This window comes from Macaca thibetana, chromosome X, assembly GCF_024542745.1.
Source record: "Macaca thibetana thibetana isolate TM-01 chromosome X, ASM2454274v1, whole genome shotgun sequence".
In the NCBI taxonomy this organism is placed as follows: Eukaryota; Metazoa; Chordata; class Mammalia; order Primates; family Cercopithecidae; genus Macaca; species Macaca thibetana.
The window spans coordinates 136,077,704-136,092,117 of NC_065598.1; the positions used below are offsets into that span (position 1 = coordinate 136,077,704).

The 14,414-nt window shown below is 37.1% G+C and overlaps 1 pseudogene; it reads right to left on the reverse strand.

Annotated features, from left to right (window-relative positions):
- Positions 1 to 5,410: 5,410 nt before the first annotated feature.
- Positions 5,411 to 9,966, reverse strand: LOC126945912 (NADH dehydrogenase [ubiquinone] 1 beta subcomplex subunit 3-like; annotated as a pseudogene).
- Between the last annotated feature and the right edge of the window lie 4,448 nt (positions 9,967 to 14,414).

The following is a 14,414-nucleotide window of genomic DNA, read 5'->3' on the forward strand; positions in this document are numbered from 1 at the left end:
ATGAAGTTATGGCTCCTCTCTTGTAACTTAATCAACAAATATCTCATGAGGTGCAGAATACTTGGCAGATACAAAAGACCCTCAGGAAACGAAGTCATCAGGGAATAAAGCTATATTCATTCTGGATTAGTGTTGGAAAAGTTACTAGGTAAGGATAATGAACACCATAAGAATAATGAGGCTCAGTGGGGAGTTGAAGGAGAGGGGTAAATTTGAGGTTGTCAGAAGAAACAATTCAGGGTTACACTGCAGCTCGATATAGAGGAATATGAAAGGCTGCCCATTTCTGCTCTACCAATCTCAATTGAGCACCAAGTGTGTCTTAGGTCCCCTGCAAAACACTGTACATATAATAGTGAAGACAGACATGCTCTTTCTGTTTTGAGAAATTCACAGTCTAGCTGAACAGATAGACAGGGAAATGTAATTATTCCTTTGTTCAACAAATATTTATTGAGTTCTCTTTTCAGACACTGTTCTTGGGGATGGAAAGACAGTGAATAGAAGACACAAAAATTTCTGCCCTCATGACCACATTATAATTTAGACAGACTAATACAAAGGAGTATGTGTGTGTAGATATATCTATATTTGTATCTATATCTAAGTAGATATAATTTTATATGTAATATAAAGAAGAGGAAGGGCGTGTGCTGCTTCTAGAGGAAGGTAGAGGAAGGCCTCAGTAGTAAGGTGACATTGCAGCATTTCATCTGAAGACATACTTACTCAATACAAACATGAAAAAGTAAGCAATGTAGATATGGGTGTGAGGTGAAACAGCATTCAAAACAGAGGGATTAGAAAATTTAAATACTTTAAAGAACTTGGGCATTTTGTCTGTTGCAGATATAGCAAAAAGTCAATAGGGCTGGAGGGAGCTGATAGGAAGATAACATAGGGCATGTCCCATATCTTATTTATTTTTGCATTCTCAATGCCTACCACTAATGAATGATTCCATGGAATGATTGACAAGGTAAGAAGTGGACAAAAGAGAAATTGATTCTGAAGTTTGGGGCAATGGAGAGTGAATAAATACTATAGAAATATATAGATTCCATACCTAGGAAACCCTAAATACTCCAGCAAAAGGCTCCTGGAACTGATAAACCACTTCAGTAAAGTTTCAGGATATGAAATCAATGTATAAAAGTCAGTAGCATTTCTATACATCCATAATGTTTAAGCTAAGGACCACATCAAAAATGCAATCCCATTTACAATAGCCATAAAAAATATCTAGGAATACATCTAACCAAGGAGGAGAATGATCTCTACAAGAACTACAAACACTGCTGGAAGGCCGGGCGCGGTGGCTCAAGCCTGTAATCCCAGCACTTTGGGAGGCCGAGACGGGCGGATCACAAGGTCAGGAGATCAAGACCATCCTGGCTAACATGGTGAAACCCCGTCTCTACTAAAAATACAAAAAAACTAGCCGGGCGAGGTGGCGGGCGCCTGTAGTCCCAGCTACTCGGGAGGCTGAGGCAGGAGAATGGCGTAAACCCGGGAGGCGGAGCTTGCAGTGAGCTGAGATCCGGCCACTGCACTCCAGCCTGGGCGACAGAGCGAGACTCCGTCTCAAAAAAAAAAAAAAAAAAAAAAAAACACTGCTGAAAGAAATCATAGATTACACAAGCAAATAAAAAAAATTCCATGCTCATGAATTAGAAGAATCAATATAGTTAAAATGGCCATGCTGCCCAAAGAAAGCTACCAATGCAATGCTATTCTTATCAAACTACCAACGTCATTATTTGCAGAACTAGAAAAACTGTTTCAAAATTTATATAGGACAGAAAAACAGCCTAAATAGCTAAAGCAATCCTAAGCAAATAGGACAAAGCCTGAGGCAACTCATCACCCGACTTCAAACTATATTATAAGACTACTATAATCAAAACAACATACTACTGGTATAAAAACAGAGAAGAACAGACAAAAATAGACCAACGGAACAGAAGAGAGAACCCAGAAATCAAGCTGCCACTAGACATTTTATCTTCGACAAAGTCAACAAAAATAAGGATAGGGAAAGGACAGTTTTTTTAATAAACGGTGCTGGGATATTTGGCTAGCCATATTCAGAAGAATAAAACTGAACCCCTACCAGTCACCATATGAAAAAATTAACTCAAGGTGGATTAACGTTTTAAATGTATGACCTCAAACTATAAGAACCCTAGAAGAAAATCTAGGAAACACCATTCTGGACATTAGCTTTGGGAAAAAATTTATGACTAAGTCCTCAAAAGCAATTGCAACAAAATAATAAATTGACAAGTAGAAACTAATTAAAGTAAAGGGCTTCTGCACAGCAAAAGAAACTAGCAACAGAGTAAGTTGACACCCTATAGAATGGGAGAAAATATTCACAAACTATGTATCTAACAAAGGCCTAATACCCAAAATCTATAAGGAACAACTCAACAAACAAGAAACAAAGAGCCCCATTAAAAAACAAGCAAAGGACATGAACCGACACTCCTCGAAAAAGACATACAAGCACCTAATAAATGTATGAAAAAATGTTCCACACCACTAATCACCAGAGAAATGCAAATCAAAACGTCAATAAGATACCACCTTACGCTAGTCAGAATGGCTATTATTTAAAAGTCAAACAATAATAGGTGCTGTGGAGGCTGTGGAGAAAGGGAATGCTTATACAATGTTTGTGGGAACATAAATTAATTCAGCCAGTGTAGAAAATAGTTTGGAGATTTCCCAAAGAACTTAGAACTACCATTTGACCCAGGAATCTTATTACTGAGTATATATCCAAAAGAAAATAGATCATTCTACCAAAAAGACACATGCACTCACACGTTCATTGCAGCACTATTCACCATTGCAAAGCCATTGAGTCAACTTAGGTGCCCAAAAATGGTGGATTGCATAAAGAAAATGTGGCACAAATACACCATGGATTACTATGCAGCCATAAAAAATAATAAAATCGTCCTTTGCAGCAACAAGGATGCAGCTGGAGGACGTTATCACAAGTGAATTAACACAAAAACAGAAAACCGAATACTTCATGCTCTCACTTGTAAGTGGGAGCTAAACATTGGGTACTCATGGACATAATGATGGGAACCATAAACACTGGGGACTAGTAGACGTGGGAGGGAGGACAGGGGGCAAGGGTTGAAAAACTGTTGGTTACTATGCTCAGTACTTGGGTGAGAGAAAATTCTGCATCGCAAACCTCACCATCACCTAATATGCCCAGGAAAGAAACCTGCACATATACACTCTGAATCTAAATAGAAACCCTACGAATAAACCAGAAGTAAGCTAAGAGAGGTGTGCACAAATGTGCTGTTTGGTATTATATTGGGAGGCTGTGGGAATTGGGAACCGCTTCTTAGAGGAGATAACCTTTGAAAACCCTGAAAACATGTAGATGTGCTTTAGGCTTCTTATCTGCCATCTAGCTACTGTGTGTTACCTCCTTTTGTCATTTCTAAAATGGGACTAACATTAAAAATCCTGTCTAGCATGGTCTTCTTTTAAATTTCTTATTGTAAATGACAATTTATAATTGCATATATTTATGGGGTACAAAGTGATGTTTTGCTTTATGAGTAGAAAGTGGAATAATTAAATCAACTAGTTAACATATCCATCACCTCAAATAGTTAACATATTTATGTATTGAGAACATTTGAAATTTACTCTTTTGTCAATTTAAAAATGTACAATACTCTATTATTAACTATATTTAGCATCCTGTGCAACAGATCTCAAAAACATATTTCTCCTGTCTGAGATTTTGTACCCTTTGACCATTATCTTCCCTTTCCTCTCACCCTCCAGCCTCTATAACAACCACTCTACTCTCTGCTTCTATAAGTTCAATTATTTTGGATTTTACAAATAAGTGAGAACAGGTAGTATTTGTCTTTTTGTGCCTGGCTTATTTCTCTTAGCTTAATGTTCTTCAGGTTTATTCATGTTGTCACAAATGACAGATTTTCTTATTTTAAAGGCTAAATAATATTCAATTGTCTATATATTCCACATACTCTCTATCCATTAGCCTGTTGACGGACACTTAGGTTGATTCCATAATTTGACCACTGTGAATAGTGCTGAAATGAACATGGTTGTGTAGATATCACCTCAACAAAATGTGTTCAAACCTTTTGGGCAAATACTAAAAGTGAGATTGCTGGATTACACGGTACTTCTATTTTTACTTTTTTGAGGAATCTCCAGGAATTTTTCCATAAAAGCTTTCAAAATTTATATCCCCATCAAAAGTGTACAAGGGTTTCTTTCCTCCCCATTCTCACCAATACTTTTTGTCTTTCAACTTTTTGATAATATCCATTGCGGTAGACATGAGGTGAAAGCTCATTGTGGTTTTAATGTGATTTTTAAATGATTAGCAATATTAAGCATTTTGCTCATATATCTGTTGGCCATTTGTATGTCTCCTTTTGAGAAATGTCTATTCAGGTCCCTCGCCCATTTTTAAATTGGGTATTTCCTTGCTATTGAGCTGTTTGAATTCCTTGTATATTTTGATTATTAACCCTTTATCTGGTATATGGCTTGCAAATATTTCCTTCCTACCTGCACACTGTTATTTGCTTCTTTTAGGTTTGATGTCATCCCAATTGTCTATTTTTGCTTTTCTTGCCTTTACTTTTGGGGTCAAATAAAAAAAACCTTTGCCTAGACAAATATCATGTATTATTCCCCCTATATATTTTTCAAGTAGTTTTATAGTTTCTGGTGTTGTGTTTAAATCCTAAATCCATTTTGAGTTGATTTTTGTATATGGTGTTAGATGAAAATCTAATTTCATTCTTCTGCATATGAATATCTCATTTTCCCAATGCCACTTATGGAACAGACTGTTCTTTTTGCATTGTGTATTCTTGGCACCCTGATTGAAAATCAGCTGAATGTACATGCATGACTTCATTTCTGTTACATTGGTTGATGTGCCTATTTTTTTTTTTCCTTTTGCCAGTACCATGTTGTTTTTATTACTATAGCTTTTTAGTAAGTTTGAAATCAGGTAACGTGATATCTTCAGCTTTTTTCTTTTGCTTATGGATGCTTTGGATATTTGATTTTTGTGTTCCATATAAATTTTAGGATTGTTTTTCTATGAAAAATCACATTGTACTTTTGTCTTTATTTCAATAGTTTTAGTGGTATGAGTGGTTTTGGGTTACATGGATAATTTCTTTAGTGGTGGTTTCTGACATTTTGGTGCACTCATCACCTGAGCAGTATACACAATATCCAATATGTAGTCTTTTATTCCTTATCCCCTCCCACCCTTCCCCCAAGTCCCCAAAGTCCATTATATTTATTGTTCTTATGCCTTTGCATTCTCATAGCTTAGCTCTCACTTATAAGTGAGAACATATGATATTTGGTTGTCTATTCCTGAGTTATTTCACTTAGAATAATGGCCTTCAGCTCCATCCAAGTTGGTGCAAAGGCCACTATTTCATTCCTTTTATGGCTGAGTAGTATTTTATTGTGTATATGTACCACATTTTCTTTATCCATTCATTGGTTGATGGTCATTTAGGTTGGTTCCATATTTTTGCATTTGGGAATTGGGCTGCTATAAACATGAATGTGCATGTGTCTTTTCCATATGATGATTTCTTTACCTTTGGGTAGATAGCTAGTGCTGGCATTGCTGGATCAAATGGTATTTCTACTTTTGGTTCTTTAAGAAATCTCCATATTACTTTCCATAGTGGTTGCATTAGTTTACATTCTCCCCAGCAGTGTAAAAGTGTTCCCTTTTCACTACATCCATTACAATATCTATTATTTTTTGACTTTTTAAGTATGGCCATTCTTGCAGGAGTAAGGTACTATCTAACTGTGGTTTTAATTTGCATTTCCCTAATAATTAGTGTTGTTGAGCATTTTTTCATATGTTTGTTGGCTGTTTGTGTATCTTCTATCGAGAATGTTCTATTCACATCTTTTGCCCAATTTTTCTTGGGATTATTGGTTCATTTCTTGCTAATTTGTTTGAGTTCCTTGTATATTCTGAATATTGGTCCTTTGTTGGATGTAAAGATTGTGAAGATCTTCTCCCACTCTGTGGATTGTCTATTTACTCTGCTGATTTATTAATATTACTTTGCTATGCACAAGCTTTTTAGTTTAATTAGGTCCCATTTATTTATTTTTATTTTTGTTGCATTTGCTTTTGGGTTCTTGGTCATGAAGTCTTTGCCTAAGCTAATGCCTAGAAGGGTTTTTCTGATGTTATCTTCTCACATTTTTATGGATTCAGGTCTTAGATTTAAATCATTAATCCATCTTGAGTTAATTTTGTATAAGGTGAGAGATGAGGATCCAGTTTCAGTCTTCTACATGTGGCTTGCCAGTTTTCCCAGCACCATTTATTGAATACAGTGTCCTTTCCCCCCTTTATGTTTTTGTTTGCTTTGTTGAAGATCAGTTGGCTGTGAGTATTAGATATGGCTTTATATTTGGGTTCCCTATTCTATTTCACTGATCTATGTGCCTGTTTTTATACCAGTACCATGCTGCTTTGGTAACTATAGATTTGTAGTATAGTTTAAGTCAGGTAATGTGATGCCTCCAGGTTTGTTCTTTTTGCTTAGTCTTGCTTTGGCTATGCAGGCTCCTTATTGGTTCCCTATGAATTTTAGAATTTTTTTCTAGTTCTGTAAAGAATGTTGATGGTAGTTTGATGGGAATTACATTGAATCTGTAGATTGCTTTGGGCAGTATGGTCATTTTCACAACATTGATTCTAACCATCCATGAGCATGGGATGTGTTTCCATTTTGTGTCATCTATGATTTCTTTCAGCAGTGTTTTTTTAGTTTTTCTTGTAAGATTTTCACTTCCTTAGTTAACTATATTTCTAAATATTTTATTTATTTATTTTGCAGCTGTTGTAAAAGGGATTCAGTTCTTGATTTGATTCTCAACGTTGTTGTTGGTGTATAACAGTGCTACTAATCTGTGTACATTGATTTTGTATTCTGAGACTTTACTGTATTTGTTTATCAGATAAGGAGTTTTTTGGATGAATCTTTAGGACTTTTTTTTCTTTTTTTTTTAACTTTTTTTTACTTTATGAAATCTTACCAACATGTTTTAAGGGACAAACTCAGATAAGTAGGCTGCAGTAAATAACTCTTATTTTGGAGAGTTAAAAACCAAGTAAGATACTTCCAGCTATTATCTTCAGTGATGCTTCTTATTTTTATTCTGGGACTCCAGGTAATATTCAGCCCCTACAGCTACCACAAATGCAGCAAATCCTCATTTGAAAGCCTTTAATAAGGCACCAACAAAGGAAATACTGTTTGCAAAGCCACCTGTGTATTTACAACTTCACTGCAGCCCCATGGATACCTTAGCCCTTATGCAGCCAGCTTCTTCTGGACAGTTTCTAATGGTGTCCCTTCTATTTTCCATTGTTTATAATCTGGAAGTCCCATTTTACTCTGTTCATGTTCATGTCCATGTCAATGGGCCACGTCTGACAACAATCTGACCTCTCAGGACACTCAACTCAGGATTTTCTAGATATACATCCATATCATTGGCAAACAGTGACAGTTTGACTTCCGCTTTTCCAATTTAGATTTCCTTTATTTTTATCTCTTTTCTGATTGCTCTGGCTAAGACTTCTAGTACTATATTGAATTGAAGTGGTGAATGTGGGCATTCTTGTGTTGCTCCAGTTCTCAGGGGAATGCTTTCAACATTTCCCCATTCAGTGTGATGTTGGCTGTGGGTTTGTCATAGATGATTTTTATTACTTTGAAGTATTTTTTTTTTTTTTTTTTTTTTTGAGACGGAGTCTCACTCTGTCACCCAGGCTGGAGTGCAGTGGTGTGATCTTGGCTCACTGCGACCTCCACCTCCCAGGTTCAAGTGATTCTGGTGCCTCAGCCTCCTGAGTAGCTTGACCACAGGTGTGCGCCACCACACCCAGCTTTTTTTTTTTTTTTTTTTTTTTTTCGGATTTTTAGTAGAGACAGGGTTTCACCATGTTGACCAGGCTGTTTTCGAACTCCTGACCACAGACTTCAGGTGATCCACCCGCCTCAGCCTCCCAAAGTTCTGGGATTACAGACGTGAGCCACCATGCCCGGAAAAGTATGTCTCTTCTATGCCAATTTTGTTGATGGTTTTTAATCATGAGAGATGCTGGATTTTATCAAATAATGTCTCTGTATCTATTTAGAAGATCATATATTTTTTTCAATTCTGTTTATCACATTGCAATTTTCACACGGATTATACTGCATCTGTAGATGGGGTAGTATAAACATTTTAACAATATTTCTTCTTCCATTCAATAAACATGGGATATCTTTCCATTTATTCATATCTTACTCAATTTCTTCCATCAGTGTGTTGTAGTTTTCAGTGTACAAGCCTTTCACCACCTGGGTTCAATCTATTGCTATATGTTTTTTTTGGTAGCACGTGAATATGAAATTGGTCTCTTGATCTTTTTTGGATAGTTTATTGTTAGACATGCAGAAATGCCACTCATTTCTGTGTGTTCATTTTGTATTCTGCAGGATTATTGTATTTGTTTATTAGTTCTAACAGTTTTTTTGGTGGAGTCTGTAAAGTTTTCTATATATAAAATTATATCATCAGCAAGCAGTGACAATTTCACTTCTTTCTTTCTTATTTAAATACCTTTTATTTCTTTCTTTTGCCAAATTGCCCTGGAAAGGACTTCCAATACTATGATGAATAGAAGTGGCCAGAGTGAGAATTCTTGTCTTGTTTCAGATCTTAAAAGAAAGGCTTTCAATTTTCCACCATTGAGCATAACATTAGCTGTGGGCTTCCATGTGGTCTTCCTGTGTTCAGGTACATTTCTTCTACACCAAATTTGGTGAGCATTTGTAACGATGAAAAGATGTTGAGTTTAGTCAAATGCTCTTTCTTCATCAAAAGAGATGATCATACAAATTTGTCCTTCATTCTGCTAATGTGATGGATCACATGTACTGATTTGCAAATGTTGAACCAACTTTGCATGCCAGGGTTAAATCCCGCTTGATAATGACAGATGACTCTTTTAGTGTGTTGTTGAATTCGGTTTGCTGTAATAGTATTTTGTTGAGAATTTTTGCATTTATATTCATCAAGGTTATTGACCTATAATTTTTTTTCTTATAATGTCCTTGTTTGGCTTTGGTATCAGGGTAATGCTGACCTTGACGAAAAGAGTTTGTAAATATTTCCTCTTCTTCAAAGTTTTAGAAGAGGTTTGAGAAGGATTGGTATTATTTCTTTTTTAGATGTTTGATATAACTCAGCAGTGAAGCCATCAGGTCTTGAGCTTTACTTTGATGGAAAAGCTTTTATTATGATGCAATCCCCTTACTTGTTATTGGCCTATTCAAATTTTCTATTTTTTTATAATTCAGCCTTGGTAGGTTGTATATGTCTATAAATTTATCTATTTCTTCTATGTTCTCAAATTTGTTGGCATATAGCTGTTCACAGTAATCTGTTAAATTCTTTTGTATTTCTGTAGTATCAGTTGTAACATCTCTTTCATTTCTGATTTTATTTAAGACATCTCATTTTTTTTAGGTAATCAAGATAAAAGTTTATCATTTTTGTTTATCTTTTCAAAAAATAACTTTTTCTTTTGTTGATCTTTCATATTGTTTTTCTAGACTTTGTTTCATTTAATTCTGCTCTGATCTTTATTTCCTTCCTTCTGCTTTTTGTCTTCTCCTTCTGCAGCTCTTCTTATGTGATGTTTGGTCTCTTGATGATATTCCATAATTCCTGTAGGCTTTCCTTATTATATTTTATTCTTTTGCCTTTTTGTTCCTTTGACTGGATACTTTCAACTGTTCTCTCTTCTAGTTCAGTGGTCCTTTCTACTGCTTGAGAGAGTCTGCTGTTGAAGCTTTCTATTGAAACTTTATGATTTTCTTTTGGAGGAGTCATGTTTCTCCATTTTTTTTAGTACTCTTTGTGTCCTTACATTGTTGTCTGCACATTTGAGGGGACAATGTTTCTGGACTTTATAGGTGTTCTTTGAAGGTATAGTCCTTCATTATTTAGTCTAGCCTGTGCTTCTGTTATGACCAGATGGTGACAACCTTGGACAGGCAGAGTTTCTTGTAAGTTCTATAGTTGGCTAAGCTGCTGCCGCTGTTCTGATTGTGAGTGGGGCTGCTTGTTGGGCTGTGCTATCTGGTGAGACCACTGGCTGGGCTCTACTGTCAGACAGAGCTGCTGGCTGGGTATAGTGATGATTTCTGTTGAGGCTGGTCACAACACATATATCTTAGTTGGGTAATTTTACTACTTGGGTTCTGCCGTTGGGCAGGGATGCTGGCTGGGCTTTGAGGTTAGGTAGAGTTGCTGCTCAGGATAGGCAGCACAGGAAGCTATATTCCTTAGAAATGCACAGTTTCAGATTGCCTCCCTTCAGGGTGGAGGAGTAGGGTGGGCTTTTGGTTGAGTTAAACAGTTGTTAGATGTTCCTGGTCAAGCAGTTATATTCCCTATACTTCTATGAAATGCACAGAAGTGAGAGTCTCCCTGTCTGAGCAGGGACACTGAGTGAGCTTTTGGCTAAGTAAAGCCACTGCCTGACTTCCTGGGTCAAGCCATCTAATCATTTTGCTTCTCTGAAATGTGCAAAGGTGGGATTCTCCTTGCTTGGGCAGGGTCACTGAGGTGGGATCTGAAGCTGGGCGTGGAGACTAGCTCTCTAGAAATTCAAGCTAGATTGAACTTTCCACTGTGTTTTTGATGCAACCAGCTCATCTTTGCATATGTGCTATGACGTTGGCTAGTATCTCTGATCTGGCACCACAGCTGACAGAAGCACAGGGGTACCACCAATATCTGCATGCTGTTCACTATGACCTCTGCCTCCTTTCTTTGTTTCTATCTAACATGCAATGGTGTAGCCATAATGTTTCCCCTCGTATTCCCCATCCGGTGAGAACAGAGTGATCCTTGGAAGTGTCTCTTGTTCTCTTTCCCTTCTGTAGCAATCTTGGGACCAGGGAAATCCTCTTTGTGGTGTGTCAACTTGAGGGAGTGGGAGGGGTGACATGGTTGGAATAAGGGCATTCTTTTTACCCTCCAATTTGGATTTCATTCAGTTTTTCAACCACACCTGTGTCTTAGGATTGTTTTCATGTAGAGGCGTTTTCAAAAGATGTTCTGGTCTGTGAGTAGTTGCTAGATGAACTTTCTGTGGCAGCAATGGAGACAAAGATTTTCTGTTCTGCCATCTTGCTGATGTCATCCCCTAGCATGGCTCTCTTGAAATGTTACCCCACATTGTGGCAGTCTGAGTTTACATTAAAGGGGCATTCTACAGCATTGTTAAGGTTTGCAGACACCAACATTTCTGAATCAATTAGATTCATCCACTTTTCACCCTTATTCTTTGACACAGTACATCAATTTCCTTGGTCTGCATCTCCTTATTTTCCTACTGTCATCATGGCACTTGGATATATAATTTAGTTTGTTCTTGCTTGTGGCCTTGAGTTTCTCCTAGCCCCATTTGAAAAGTCCTCCTTGATTTGGCGTGTTTCCATAGGACACTTAGTTTAATGACCCTTCCTAATCTCTAGCTTCTCTCTGTCTACCCATATACCCTTCTGGAGAGTCATAGATAGTATCTACCTCGTAAATTTATTGTGAAACCGAAAGGAAATAATATATATGTAAGTGCTTTATAAACTCTGATTTCTTTATACTTGTAAAGAAATCTTTAGTTTTAAGGCCATGAATTCCCAAACAAAAAGATTACAGCAAAAGTAGGGCACAGGAAAAAGAGTAGGTAGGTAGAAAGTTTATCTCTGTCAGTGGTAAGATAAATCAAAAGCACGAAATAGAGTGGCCTTTGGAAGAGTCAGGGCAGCTAGGTTGGGTTGTCCTCATCAGTCCGATAGAGAGCACCACACAATTCATCTTCCTCTCTGCCCCTCCATCTCAAACAATTTGTAGATCCCTCTTCCATTTTCTTCATGCCAGATGTTTTCTTCTTAATTTTTCCCCATGCTAGATTTTTTTCCTACCCTTAGTTTAGGACATTTTATCCCTTTATTTCTCTCCTTATATTACTTTCCTGCTTCTTCTGCCTTATGATTTTCTGGTTCTTGCTCTTTATCCTTAAAGTGGGTTTTGTTATGGTTTCTGGGGCAGCTGCTCTAGACGCTTGTAGTACATGTCATACCAGGAGTCAATCTGACCACTTTGCCTGCTCAGAGAATATTTTTTGCCATAGTAAAGAGACAAGAAAGAGGAGCTGAAAAGCATGGTGAAGGGAGTGATGCATAAGGAGTCAGGAAGTCTGGATTATACCATGCATATGCTGGGTAAACTTTGGTAAGTCCCTAGCCTCATGGAGGTCTCAGGTTTACCTATTTATACATAGAAGGTGCTAAACTAGATAATGTCTAAGAGCTCTGATGTGCTGGATTCTGAAAATGTCATCTTACCTTGCAACACAGAGAATTATTTTTTGTGTGTGGGCAGAGAGGATAGTAGGACTTGAGCTAGTGATTGGCCGATTGGAATAAATTAGCTCTCTTGTTTCCTAGCACATTGCATCATGTTTCTATTCTTAGAGTCTCTAATCAATGCCTGAAAATACAGATTGGAGACCCTGCTTCCCAAAATAACTTTCTACTGTGTCAGCATATAGTGTCTGCACACTGAAAATAATTGACTGTATTGTGAGCTGGAAAACTCTGAATAAACTTTCTGTTTCCAAAACATGCAGTTGGCAGGTTTCCTAGGATGTGATGAAAGGGGATAAAGAGCTTCCAGGTTGCTTAGCAAAATGGCCCAGGAGTTTTACAGTCCACTAAGCTCTAAATTAATCAGAATCAAATATCATTGATTCTACCTTCAATTTTATCAAAGATTATGGGACCTTTTTCTCTAAAGCAAACCATTCTACAGCCACTGCAATAAAAATAATTTCCAGCGAATTTGGAATTGCTTTCAGCAAATTAGATTGTGAAATGAAAACAAGTACTTACTGACTTAATTTCTCTAACACATGCTTCATGAACATATTTTGAATGTTATAATAACTTGTGCAAGAGTATATGCAGCAATGACTTATAACTAGGGAGTCTGAGTCAAGGTCTAAGCTAGATGTTTGAATCTGTAGAACTGATTACAATAATCTTTTATGCCCCTGAATTGTTTTCACTTGCATAGCTAAATCAGAAATTTTGACATCTTTCCAAATCCCAAACTCTCAACCTCCCTGCATCCGTATCAAAACTCCTTTAAATTAACTCTCAACCTCCCTGCATCTGTATCAAAACTCTTTTAAATTCTTCCTGCTATTGTGAAAGTAGCACTTGATAACTATCTAAGACTAACCCCTCAACTGCGTTTTGGATTTCATATCCTCTCACCCTGTTGAAGAAATCACTCCTGCAATAAACGTTTCCTTCTCTCTTGTATATCAAACATTCCCCCCTTTCTACTACGTCATTTCCATCAGAAATGAAAATAGAAAAAGGACAATTTTTTAAAAAACTAAGTATCTTTTCTATTATTAGAAGCAAAAATAAAAATGTATTTTACTCTATATCACCCTCCAGCTACAGCCCAATTTCTCAGTTGCCTTTTACAAAAAAGCAATACTTTTCAAAGATGCCTTTTTATCTAAAATCTTTCAACTCCCCTTTAGAAGGCCCACTCCATTCTTCTTAAAACATTTTTAATTTATTTTGGCTTCCAAGATGCCACTTTCTTCTGTTTATTTCCTATATTACGGGGCACACTGTTTCAGGCTTCTTTCATTGTCTGCTTGCTTCTTCTCTGCATGATCTCTAAATACTAGAGTATCTGCAATCTGCCCCTAATCCTCTACCAACCTACATTCTTACCTAACCAATCTCAATCTATTCCATAGCTCTACACATGCCCCAAGTGCAGATCTCTCTCTTCAGCTTTAGACATATATGAAACTGCCTAATCAATATCTCTACTTGAATGTTCAGTAGGCATCTGTATTAGTCCGTTTTTATGCTGCTGATAAAGACATACCAGAGACTGGGAAGAAAAAGAGGTTTAATTGGACTTACAGTTCCACATGGCTGGGAGGTCTCAGAATGATCACAGGAGGCGAAAGGCACTTTTTACATGGCGGCAGCAAGGGAAAATGAGGGGGATGCAAAAGCAGACACCCCTGATAAAATTATCAGATTTCATGAGACTTATTCACTAACACGAGAACAGTATGGGGGAAACTGCCCCCATGACTCAAATTATCTCCCAGTGGGTCCCTCCCACAACATGTGGGAATTATGGGAGTACAATTCAAAATGAGATTTGGGTGGAGACACAGAGCCAAACCTATCAGCATCTCAATCCTAAAATTTGTAAACAGGACTCTTAATCCA